Source organism: Cucumis sativus, chromosome 7 (genome assembly GCF_000004075.3).
Source record: "Cucumis sativus cultivar 9930 chromosome 7, Cucumber_9930_V3, whole genome shotgun sequence".
Lineage (NCBI taxonomy): Eukaryota > Viridiplantae > Streptophyta > Magnoliopsida > Cucurbitales > Cucurbitaceae > Cucumis > Cucumis sativus.
In genome coordinates, this window is record NC_026661.2 from 6,919,597 (window position 1) to 6,933,495 (window position 13,899).

At 31.3% G+C, this 13,899-nt stretch overlaps 1 long non-coding RNA gene across 1 annotated transcript; it reads left to right on the forward strand.

Moving 5' to 3' along the window:
• The first annotated feature begins 570 nt into the window (after window positions 1–570).
• Window positions 571–6,112, forward strand: LOC116405000. The gene is made up of 2 exons (XR_004218048.1): window positions 571–1,277; window positions 5,717–6,112. It is a non-coding gene; the product is annotated as an uncharacterized LOC116405000 (long non-coding RNA).
• The last annotated feature ends 7,787 nt before the right edge of the window (window positions 6,113–13,899 follow it).

Sequence of the window (13,899 nt, forward strand, 5' to 3'; positions counted from 1 at the left end):
CGTGTGGCTCGCGAAAAGAAAATTGTCATGGCTTGCATCCTTGACTGTCAAGCGCGATGATGTCCGGCGGTGCTGTGCAAGTGGAGGCTACGACCGATGATGGTTTCGACAAAAGAGAGGGTTACGATCGACGACGCGAAGGAGGAGCGCACGGCGGAAGATAGGGGTCGTTCGACTGTCCGATGCAACACGAGTCGACACGGCTGGAGAGAAACGAACGGTTGTGCTTCGTGACCGTGATGCTTCGACTATGCGACCGTGACGAGGACTCTCTCACTGGAGTGTTGTGCGCGACGATGGCTGAAGTGGGGCGGCGACTGCTCTAGGGTTGAATGGTGAAGAAGAAAGAGGGGTGGAGAAGATGGACATGAAAAATGAAAGAGGCTTATTTAATATATACAATAATAATAATAATACAGTATTATTATCATTACTATTGTCATTATCTTTATTATCATTATTTAATTTCCCCAACGAACTCATTTTTTTCTATTTCAAATAATTTTTCTCTTTCTTCATTACCGACTCAATATATCATCAATAACTTCTCTCTTAATAATATATTATGAATAATTATATTATCCCATAATATAATTATTCTTATTCCTCTATAACTTTGCTTATACTGATAAACAATAATTACTCATAATACTTCAAACTTTACAAATTTAATTTACCAACCAATCAATCCAAAAATCACCACTTTAACAATAGGATTTCAAATTTCAGAATTAACCACATATCACTCCAACGTACTTAACTTCCACAAATCAAATAATTTCACACATAACACCTAAAAAATTTCAATATAACACACATTAAAGTTAACTTACTAGTTTTGGGGTGTTATATTGAAATCAATCATTTCCTTCATCCACCTTCATCTACGTTTGTGCCCAGCTCTCACGACCACCATCAAAATATTTTTCTCTCCAGTGAATCGTGTTTGTGAGATAGCCAGATTCAGCATTCACCACCCACAAATCTCCAACTCTGAACCCATTCGGTTAGATACCCACCTAAAATCGGACTGATTCTGATTCAGCAGTCACAACCCACACGTTTCAGCAGTCACCGGTGAACCTATTTGATGAGATATCTGGTGAACCCATTAGTTTGTAGCTTTAAAAAAGATAAACTCTTATACTTTTGTGTACGTTACTCTGAACGCTTTTGTTTACTGTGATGTTCTATGCTAATTTGTATTGTTTTCTAACATATCTTCCAATTGCTAGGAAGAAGTTGCTTAAGTGATTCTTAAAGAAGGGTAAGGAGAGGTAATGATTCATACTCCTTGAAAATTAAATCCGTATTTTTATTTATTTGTATTATCTTTAAGATTTTGAAAAGTTTTTTTTACGCTTGTGTATCCAAAGAATGAATGGATGCTTTCGATTTGTAATTATTGAATTGGTTTGTGCTTCAATATTACAAAATCTTGGAGCATGCATGCATGTATATTTTAATTGATTGTGCGATGATAATATACTCATGCACACGAGTGCACATGCACTTTTTGTATTTAATTGAAGTTTCTCTTCTTTTTTTTTAAGTTGCTCATCGGTCTTTTGTAGATATATTTGGTACTTGGTATATGTTGTCAGTATTTAAGCGTGTCGGAGGGCTTTTTAACACACCTCAAATTGTTAGTAAAAGAAAATCAAACTAATTACTTCCATTCATTTGGAATTATAATGTCATAATGATGGTTAGAAGTTTGTGTTTGGTCTTCGTCGATGGTTTTAATTTGAGATTTGCTTGTTAGTTGATTGAGTGATACGATTACGAGTTTTGTAGTTGTTTGAGTGTATATAGAACTTTTTGGTTGTTTGGGTTTATATAGAACTTGTTAGTACGTTTTTGGAATGTGGATAAGAATTTAATTTCTTTTTCATATGTGCTTATTTGATAGTCTTGCTTTATTCTAATTGTTTGGTTGTTGGGTGTATATAGAAATTTACATTAATTATATTTAGTCTTCAACTTTTTAGGTATTATTGTTGATTATAGTTGAGTTCACAAGTGTAAGATTACTTAAATATTCCTTATTGTTTTTTTGACATTTTTTTGTAGATTAAATTGCATCCTTATATAATATGGATAAGCCATGGATGAAAAATAATAGAATGTTAACTGATTATGTTGTTGGGGTTGAGATGTTTATTAAAAATGGGTTGAAACATTCGAAGACATCGAACATCATGACTTGTTCTCGTTTAAAGTGCGTAAATGCAAAGACTTTACATGTGAATACAATTAGAGATCACTTATTATTTTTTAACGGCATCGATAAGAGTTATCAAGTATGAATTTTTCATGGTGAATCACTACCAATGAAGAGAAACAATGAAAGTGTCTTTAGTAGTGCAAGAGAAGAAATTAACGTGGATGATGTTGATGACATAATTGGGATGTTTGATGTTGGTGACATAATTGGGATGTTTGAGGGTGCACACAATTATTTTAATGACCAAGTTAGAAAATTTGAGAAACTACTAGATGATGCCAAGAAACCATTATATCCTAATTGTAAAATTTTTACCAAAATATCTACATTGATAAAATTATATAATTTGAAAGTTAAATTTGGATGGAGTGAAAAGAGTATCACGGAGTTAAAATTAATTGGTGACATCTTACCTACTCCTAATAAAATCCCTACTTCTACTTATGAAGCAAAAAGATTTTGTGTACTCTTGGAATGAAGTACGAGAAGATACATAAATGTAGAAATGATTGTTCCTTGTTTAGGAAAGAACTCTCTTATGCAAATGTACGCCCCTTTCGTGATGTTATTATTTTTAGATTTTGAGTTTTCACTTATAGTCATCGGATATAGTGTGTTTATTTGATATGTGAATATATATATGTGTGTGTGTGTGTGTGTGTGTGTGTGTGTTGGATGATGTGTATTTGTTGTAGTACTTTATGGAAGTGTGAAAAAGTGTGTTGGTATATTATGTGTTGGATCTTATTCATTGCGGGTGAAATAGGAATCCTATTGGTTTGTCATAGAGGACAACATGCATTTATTTGATATGTGAATATATATAGGTGTTGGATTATATGTATTTGTTTAATTCTATATGGAAGAAGTGTGGAAAAGTGTATTTGATGTGTATAAGGTTTGCCATGGAGTAGTAGCTCTAGCATTCTATAGCTAGCAAGCCTGCCAACAATTTTTTTTTACATTTTTCACAATATACGATGATGAACATTTCCTCTCATAATTCGAGACAAATAATATCGGTTTTGATGTCATAAAAAATGGACAATAATGCAACAATATAATAAAAATGGGCCAGAAACAAGGTTTTGATGTCGTTTTAAAAATGACATTAAAGGTGTCTTTAATGTCAGTTTAGAAATGACATCAAAGGCCTCTTTAATGTCGGTTTAAAATCAAAATCAAAGGCCAAGGACATTCAAGACCTTCAATAAAACCATCAAAGATATTGATTTTTTGACATTAAAGGCCTTTGATGTCGGTTTTAAACCGACATTAAAGAGGCCTTTAATGTCGTTTCTAAACCAACATTAAAGTCAAATCGACATTAAAGGCCTTTTATAATGCTTGCAAAGACGTCAGTTGACAACTGACATTAAAGGCAAAATTTCTTCTAGGGATTTGAGAATTTTTGGATGTGTCATATATGTTCCAATTGCTCTATTACAACGTACTAAGATGGATCCTCAAAGAAGGCTAGAAATATATGTTGGATTCGATTCTCCATAAATTATTAAATATCTTGAAATCTTGAACCTCTTACGGGTCTACATGATTTATTGATTATCATTTTAATTAGACAAATTTTCAACGTTATAAGGAGAAATTAAAAAAATTGGAAAAAGAAATTACATGAAATGTATCATTATTGTCTCATTTGGATCCTCGTACAGATCAATGTGAACTTGAAGTTCATAAAATAATTCATTTGCAAAATATATATAGCAAATCAGTTACTAGATGCATTTGTAGATGCAAAGAAAGTAACTAAAACACATCAGAGTTGCAAATGTCTCATAAAAAATTGATATCCCAACATAACAACTTGTCATTAAAGATAAAAATCCTTGAAATAGAAATTGAGTCAATAACTCGATTAAGGATATGGATGTTCCAGAAGAAATCCTATGACACAAAATATCGAAGAAGATAAAACAACTAAGACAGGAAAGAGATGGAATATAATTAATGCAGTTGTTGATAATAGTTTGCACTTGATACTATATTAAAAAATGAAGATCCATAACCAAAATTCGTTGAAGAATGTCGACAGAGAAAAGATTGGTCTTTGTGGAAAGAATCAATTGAGGCAAAATTAAATTCACTTTCAAAATGTCAAGTTTTTGAATCAGTAGTCCAAACAGCAAAAGGTGTCAAACCTGTGGAATATAAATGGATATTTGTGAGAAAAAGAAATGAAGATAATGAGATTACAAGAGATGAAGGAAGATTAGTTGCACAAGGTTTTTCACAAAGACCTGGTATTGACCATGAGGAGACATATTCTCTGATGGTGGATGAAATCACATTAAGATTTTTTATTGGCTTGGTTGTGTATAAAAATTTGGACATGCATCTTATGGATGTAGTCATAACATATTTATATGGATCTCTTGATAATGATATTTAAATAAAAGTTCTAGAAGGATTTAAGATACTTGAAATATATAAATCAAGTTTTCGAGAACTATATTCAATAAAGTTACAGAGATCATTATATGGATTAAAACAATCAATACTAATGTGGTATATAATCATCTGAGTGAATATTTGTTGAAGGAAGGATATCAAAATATTCAAATATGTCCATGCATTTTTATAAATAAATCATAGCCAAGATTTGCTATTATAACTCTATATGTTGATGATTTAAATATAGTCTGAACTCTTGAAGAGCTTTCAAAGACAATAAAATATCTTAAGAAAGAATTCAAGATGAAAGACCTCGGAAATACAAATTTTTGCCTCAGTTTGCAATTTGAGCATTTGGCAGATGAGATATTTGTTTATCAATCAACTTATATTGGAAATTTTTTTAAAAGACTTTATATGGATAAAGCACATCCATTGAACATTCCAATGCAAGTTCGTTTACTAGATGTAAAGCAATATATATTTCAACCCCGAGTTGATAATGAAGAACTTCTTGACCTATAAGTACCATATCTTAGTGCAATTGTTACACTTATGTATCTTGTTAATAATACAAGACCAGATATTGTATTTTTAGTAAATTGATAACTACATCTTCCTTTGTGGACTTAGAAGCACTGTGGTTTCTTTAAGAAGTTTGAATATAGTCTTTGTTATTGTGTAGAATTGTAAGCTGCTAGTTTTCTTGTTAAGGCTCATTCAATTTCCCATTTTAATCATTTCACTTAAAATTGTTGACCCACTTGCATCTTGGAGTTATTTTATTTCAAATTCTTGATAAGCAAATCAAAATTTGGGACGTATCTACTGGACAATGTAATATAACTGTGCAACATCATACAGACAAGGTAAGAATCTCAATTGTATTGCTTTGATCGTGCGTGTTCGAGTTCATTCATTCAAACTTGCACCAACAATGATCTGTTCATGAGCATGAATGTAAGCAAGCTTTGAGACATCTCACATTCACCTTTTGCTGAATTTTATACATAAAAAGTGAAAAGCCTAAATTTGAGCATTTTCATATTAATTGGTTTGATCTTTTTTTTTTTTTAGGATGAAATCTATTATCATTAATCCTTCTAGGAAAGAGTATGGTTTGATGGTGAATTACTACACAAGGAGAGGTGATATGAACGGTGCACGTGAAATCTTTGAAAATATGCGAGCTAGGGAAATAGAACCATGGTCTCATGTCTACACAAAGTAATAACTACTCCTATTTTCTCCCTTTCTTTCGTCATATGTTAATTTGATCTCAACGTTAGCTTAATATTTTTGCTTCATTTATTGACATAAAGGTCACCATTCTAGTTTTGAATATGGTTAAAGTTTGATTGATTTGTATAGAAGGCCAATTAAGTATTTTATGCTTGAAATATATATTTTGATGGTAGATATGTCGTTGCAAAAGTATATTTACTATATTAATTCAATCTAAATATTTTTCAAGTGTGTCGTTTTGCGATAATAGTAAGCTTTAATGATGTGCAACATTATTCATACCATCTTTTGTTAGAAAAATGAAAGAAGAGAAGGAGGCATAGAAATGAGCTTGGTAACTTACACCATTCTTGTTGGTGGATTTGCCAAAATGAAAAATGCAGAGTAAGTAATTATTATTAAATGTGTGCATGCGTAGGTTCATAAAATTTTCGTTATATATATACATATATTTCTTTTGCATATATAACGTTATAAAATATGGCCACGGGCGTGTTGCACTCATAGAAGTACATAATCATTGTGATGCTATTGTGGATGGAGCAAATGTTGGCCTCTGTCAACATAATTTTGTAGATTATGGATTTAATCTTCCTCATGTTGTAAAGTATATATTTTGGTCTTACATAGCCAGCCAAGCTAAGCGATTATGAAGATTTGTTTAGCATTTTATGAGAATGGTGATGCATTAAAGATTCGATTTTATTGAAATCTTGTTCCTTTTAATAAAGATGTAGCACTTCACTTCACATGCTATCTGTCAATGCTCATCATATATTAATTATTGAAATCTTGTTCCTTTTAATAAAGATGTAGCACTTCATTTCACATGCTATCTGTCAATGCTCATCATATATTAATTTCTAACTCGCACATCCTATTACTTGTAAATTGATGCATATGATGCTTTTTATGCTAGGATCAAATTTATTTTGTAGATATTTATGTTTTTTTTTTTTTTTGGTATAGCTATTTGGAGTGTTATGTGAAGCAAAATATCTTTAGAATGTGATGCGTTTTGGTTTTCGATTGAGATTAGTCTTGGTAATTAATTGTTTTCAATTGTGTTTTATTTTATCTTTTAGTTAATTTTAGTAGTAATGTTTTTGTTTTCTTTAGTTTAGTTTGAGTATTAGTCTGTTTTGATATATTTGTAGGTTGCATCTATTTTTCCATATATTTATCTTTGATCAATACCTAGCTAGTGGAGTATGGACTTCCTTATATTCCATGTTCTTTTACTATTTGGGATTTTCACCTTCGATATATGAAATTCATTAACTATTTTCATTTGAAAGGAAAAACGATCCAATAGGAGTTTGTAAGATTATTTATCATCTCCATTATTCAACTTTCTCTATAAAAACAATGTTTTTATTGATGGGTAAATTTATACAATTAAGAGTAAGAAGCCTGTAGACTAACATTGCTAAATTGAACATTTAAAATTTGCTTTGAAGTCAGAGTCGAGGATAGTATAATTATTCTTTAGTTGTATTCCTCTTTTTGTTGTTGATCTTTGAAGAACCAAATCAGGTTAACGAGTTGTTTGATAAAAGCTAATTTTCTTCTTTATTTCTGCAGTACTTTTGGGTTGTCATTTCAATCGTCTTCTTTGTTGTTGCTACATTATTTACTTTACGAAAACTTTGTAGTAATTTTTAATTTTCCACATTTAGATTGCAGTCTGTTTAGTTTGATTTTAAATAATATACTAATTTTGCAGATTCTAGATTTTATCTTCCTCAGGTTGTAAAGTATATTTTGGTCTTTAGCCAGCCAAGCTAAGCTAAGCGATTGTGTGGATAGCGATCGTTGAAAGTTGAAGATTGTGAAGGCGTTTAAGATTTCTTATTTAAGTCTTGTATTAGGATCTAGTTTCATGTATTATTGTAGAATGTATATACAAACGCAATATTAATTTCATTTTCTGTATACAAATGTAAAAGAAAATATTGTAGTTTCTAAATAATATTAATTTTATTGATTTGTTGGAGTGAGCAAAAAATATTTATTTACACGTATCTAATGTCAGTTTATAAAAAATAGACAACAATGCAACAATTAAATAAAAATAAATTTTGTAAAAATAGATCCAAAAACAAGATTTTAATGTCAGTTTAAAAACGACATAAAAGGCAAACCGACACTAAAGGTCAACAATAACACCGATAAAATATTGTCAGTTTAAAACTGACATCAATGGTCATTAATGTCGCTTTTAACCGACATTAATGATGTCTTTGATGTCGTTTTAAATCGATATCAAAGTAAAAACGACATAAAGGCCTTTAATAAGGCTAGCAAGATGTCGGTTCCGAACCGACACCAAAGGTCATTAATGTCGGTTTAAAACCGACATTAAATGGTAAATTTCTTCTAGTGTCAGATTCCTCTGAAAGCTTATAATTCTCCCTTTCGTCGACTCAAACTCAGACCTCCTTTACTCAAATTTATCTGGTAGCCCTACTCTAGAAACTAGAGTCAATTTTGTGAACTATTGAGAGTAATTTCAACCAAAACGCACAAGTATGATAGGAGAAATGTCATTCTAAAGTTTCCTATTTATATTGAGTCTTACATGAGCCTTTATTGACACGACCTACTTGCCGAAATTTAACTTAAGTATGTAGAGAACACTTGTAAAGTACCCATGGACTCCACCTCTTCATTATCTTGTCTAACCAAAACACGTAAGTGTGGAACATCAAGATAAACACCTAACTAACTTCAAACATGGCCGCAAGCACTCCTTCCTCGCGTGCAAGTTACTCGCCCAACATCATGTTCTAGCTTTCTCGCCTAGCATCTTAAGCTTAATAACCTCTAAATGACAAGCTTTCCTCGCCCTAAAAATCTTTCTCGCATAGCTTGCTAACTCTTTGCTCTCAATCGCCTAGGGACACTCTTCACCACCAATAACCTCTACGGACAAGCCTTGTTGCCTAGCCAAACACACACTCAAGCTTAGCTACCTACCTTGTCCAAACGCCTAAATAACCACTTTAGAGGTTATATTTCCTTCTTTTGGCTGCCTACAACATCACCCTATAACCTCTAAACGCTTTGTCTTAAACCTTTGACACTTAGTCAATTATTTTTACGGTTAAATTTGGGTCTTAAATCATGTATTAAAATAAACCAAATTTTAAACTACTCATAATTTAAATTTTTTAAGTGAATACTATTTTTTAATAAAATTTTAGTTTTTGTTTAATGATAAATAAAACTTTAGAGATCACCCGATTCTTTTTATAGTTGTATCCACAAAATAGGAGAGATTTCATTTTTTTTTTTAAAAAAATCAACTTTAAACGTGTATGCACAAAAATATGGAAGATTTTTTCTTCCTTCTTTTAGGGTGAATTTTAGATTTTAAGGATAAAATTATTTTTTAAAAAAGAAATTATACTTTGAAAAGTAGGTGAGATTTTAAATTTTTTTTAAAGGTGAAATTAGGGAATTTTCAAAATGGGGAATTTTCAAAAAGAGTAAACAATTTACCCTCAATAAAATATTTACATTTTCATACAAATTTTTGTATTTCATAGAAAAGAAACTGTAATTGATTTTATTTTTGTCTTTCAATAGTTTGTTTTTATGAAGTTTAAATAATTTTTTTTTTATTGTTTTTTTATTGTAATTGACATGATATTACAATGATTTTATCAACAGAAAAAAAAACTATTCAATTGGTCACTACAGAAGACAAATAAATAAAAAAGTGAATTCGAACTTCATTATAAGATTGGAGATTTCACAAATGATTCAATTTGAAATCAAAAAAGACATATTGACATATTACTTGAAAGTGTGTCATAGATTAGGCTTCACAATTTACCAAATCTTCATCATATTTACATTTTTACGAACTGGGTGAAAGAAAAGTTAGAAAGGGTGTGCATTATATCATAACAACTACATGAAAGAGTGGAGGAGTGTAAACGGATTGAGTTGGGTTGGACGACATCCTAACCCAACCCATATTTTAGGTTGGTTGGATTGACAATATGAATAACCCAAATAGTATTTTTAACCAACCCAATCAAACCTTAAATTATGGAATAAGTTGGGTTGGGTTGTCGAGTTGAGAAGAAGATGGCGAACGTCGGAGATTGTGAACACTAGAGATGAGAGATCCAAACGAGAGGGGAGTGAGTCAGAGAGATAAGGAGTGATGTGAAGACTGAAGTTGAATGAAGTGAGGATGAGGAGTAAGTCTCTGAGCTACTTCTTTTCCATTTACTAACTAATAATAAAAATAAATAAATAAATATTATATATATAATATATATATATAAATATATATATATAAATATATATATAAAATAATAAATATATATATATATATATGTATGTATGTATGTATGTAAGACCTAGATCCAAAAGGCAAGTCCTATTGAAAAAGAGCCTTGTTGAAAAAAGGGAGTTCATTTGAGTATAAGTGTTATCGAGTTAGAGTAAGTTGACCACCATTAATCGCTTCCGACCAACCTCTGATGACTAGTTTTTGACAATTGTAGTTGACCAAACTTCGAATGCTTGTTTTATGGCAATAGTCACAAGAAAATTATTGACCACCATTAATAGTCGTCGGCGAACCTGTGGTTACTGCTTTTCTGGCTACTATTTTTTAGCAACCTTCGACGGTCAACTTTCATCTACTGTTTTTTCGACAACCATTGTTGATCGAACCCGACAATCTTTTTCTAACAACCATCGTCGATCAACTTTTGATGAACTTTTTTATGGCAACTATTTTTTTTTATCACTAGCAGTAACTTCCTTGTACCATTTTTCTCGTAATCGCTGCTGGTCAACCTCTGAAATCGTCGACCATTTTTCAGCGACTATTGCTAGACAACTTTTGTTTATTGTTGATCGACTAGCATTGTTGGCCAGCTTTCGTTGACCATTTTCGATGACCCAATACTGGTTAACTTTCCTCAACCATTGTCGGTAAACTTTTGTCGGCTGTTTTTTATGACTGTTGCTGGCAAGTATCAATGACCGTTGTTGGCCAACTATTAAGGACCATTTTTTTTTTCAATTAGCATAAACATAGAAAAGGACAACATTGTCATCTACCTAATTATAGAAGCTACTTCTAAAGGAAGGTCAAAAATGGAAGAAAAAAATTTCTCCTCATTCAAGCTTCTATATATAATATAGATAATATTGTAAATGTACATCTATCCATAACCTACATAGGTTATCAATCGTCATATAACTCTCATTCAATTCCATGTTGTAACATACATCCTACTAAGATTCATATTGTAATTTGTACCATGACATGACATGTCTTATAATTAGAGATATGTGATGTCTTTCTTAGATATACCATCATTGAGTTCAATTGCTTTCCATGTTTTCTCCCTTCTCTATTATTCTCTTTTGTGTTGTTTCATTGTTCTGATGTATTTTCTTTATTCTTATTTTATAGTATTAAAATCCATAACAAACACAATGAGTGTTTTTTCTTTGAATTATCATTTATGTAAAATAAATTAATCAGGATAATTTAAGTTTGTCTTTAAAGTATAAAACAACGTAGGATAAATTTAAGATAATTTGTTGGTTTTTTCCCCCAAAAGTAGAACAAAATGCAAAATTATTTACACCGTATAGAACAATTTTGAAAAAAGAAGAGCCCACAAGTCCATAACGTAAAATAACAAAAATACCTCGGAATTAATTGACCACAAACATACACAAAAAAAAGCTTCTAATTTAAACGGTTGTATAATATAGTCCAAAATATCGTTTAGATATTGGTACACAATCGTTTAGATGTTGGTAAGTGATCCGTTTGAATCTATTACTTATCTATTTAGGATAGATAGTGATAGTGATCTATATGAGATAGATGACTGATTGTTTAGATTTTGGAACACAGTCATTTAGTAAAAAAAGAAGAAAAATAAAGAAGATGAAAGATGACGTACAAGGAAGAAATTATGGAACAAGAGATGAAGAAATCGCAAAGAAGAAGAAGTGAGAATATGAGGAAGATATGTCGGAATTCAATACTCATCCAAAAAAATTCGAAACCAACCACGAAATCATGGAACTTGTGAAAAAATAACAATGGCTTCATGAACTTTTATTTTATTTTTATATGGACGATAAATACTTTTGATTGTTGTTTTATATATATAAATTAACCAAATTTGTTCCGTGACGAAGTAGCCAAGTAATATTCTCCCTTAATCCGCTTTGGACTGTGCTTTTCTTTCCTTTTGTGTTTTGAAATACTAAACTTTTCATATTTTTTTTAAATGGAAAGATAAGCTGATTATTATTAAAACAAAATTGTTAAACTTTTTGAGAATACGAAATGAGAAATTCTTTTACATTCCAACTCTTTAGATTCCTTTAAAGAATGTGTTTACTTCTTTATTTTATATTTCATTAACGTTAATTATTTACAATTAATTGAAAAAATTATGAGACAAAATTACACATGTTTTACTTTTCTCAACAATAGAAATATAAACTTGTAAACATGAAAAACTGTAATGACTGTTCTTTACTACGAAATATATTGTCAAACAATAACCAAGATAAGAGATAATAACAAAACAACAAGAAGTAAACGAAAAAACACACGAGAATTGTGTCCGGGAAAGTTAATCCACGGAAATCAATAAGTCAAGCAATTATAAAGTTGTATTTATATAAACACTCTTCCGCTCACAAAGACAATCGTAGAACTAATTCACTGGACACTTGGGAAACATTCTCTTTAATACTTAGGCTCCCCTAAGTATGCTACTATTAGTGAATAACTACTCAAACTCCCCTAAATAATAGAAATTCTTGATTAATCATTCCTCTTTACTTGTGAACTCCCTTCACGAATAAACTTAGACTCCCCCTAAGTTGATGAGATCTCCCTTCTCGATAGAGCCAACTTTAGGATCTCCTAAAGCAATGTCATTAGATTGGTTTCAAATTAATCTTTAGCCAAGCATTCACACGAACAACAGCCACACGCACATAGGAATGAATCCTTTGAATATCGACTCTTCTTAGCCCAAATGGTAAAGAGAAATCAAGATATATGCAGCAACCCTAGCACAAAGACTTCCTTAAGCTTAAAAAGGACAACATAAACAAAGAGAAAAGCTTAGAAAAAATGGACATAATGGGTGTCCATGAGGGGTCATTATATCAACCTGTCTAATGTATGTCCCTAAAATTTTGAATACCAATAACTTGAGATGTTAAAGAAAATTGAATATGGTCTTTTAGAGCAAAGAGTACATAAAGAACACAAATAGAGAAGAAATAATAAAGATGAAAGAAATGATGCAACTTCAAGTGTTGGGAAGAAAATGATGAATAAAATGGTAATTTTAATAGTAGAACGTGAGTTACAAAGTTTTGTTTTTGAATTCTACCCCTTCTTACATTTAATTATATATATTATATGCATAATAGGGTTGGGTGAACCAGATCAGTATTTTTTTTCTCTAATTTAATCCAACCCAACCGTGATGATTATTCTAGTTTATTTTGCTCAAGTGTTTAGAGTAACTGCTTTTATTGAAATAATGTTTACAAATAAGGGCCATAATTTTAGTCCAAAACGACCCCGTAGTATCTCTATTCTACCTCTTACCCCGAACATCCCCTCCCTCTTGCCTCCAAAACATCCTCTTCGTATCTTTTTTTATAATTTACCGATTCTGTGGCTTTCAGTTTTCACAATTTTTTGGTAACTTCTTTTCCCAAAGAATATTGCTCTTTTCTTCGCCGGTTCCGTCGCGAACTAATTTTCACCTCCCCAACTTCTGCCTGACTTTCTTCCGTAGGGCTGCTGGTATCCGATTCTTGTTTACAATCTGTTCCCATTCTTCCTTTGCTATCTTCGCTGCTAACATTGTTGAAATTGTTCGGTATTGCCATTTCCCGAGTTTGAATAGCTTCTTGTAGGGATTGGCTCTCAACCGAAGGCCATTCAGGTACCTTCTTCGTCCCTCTCAATTACCCTTTTTGTATTTGCATTT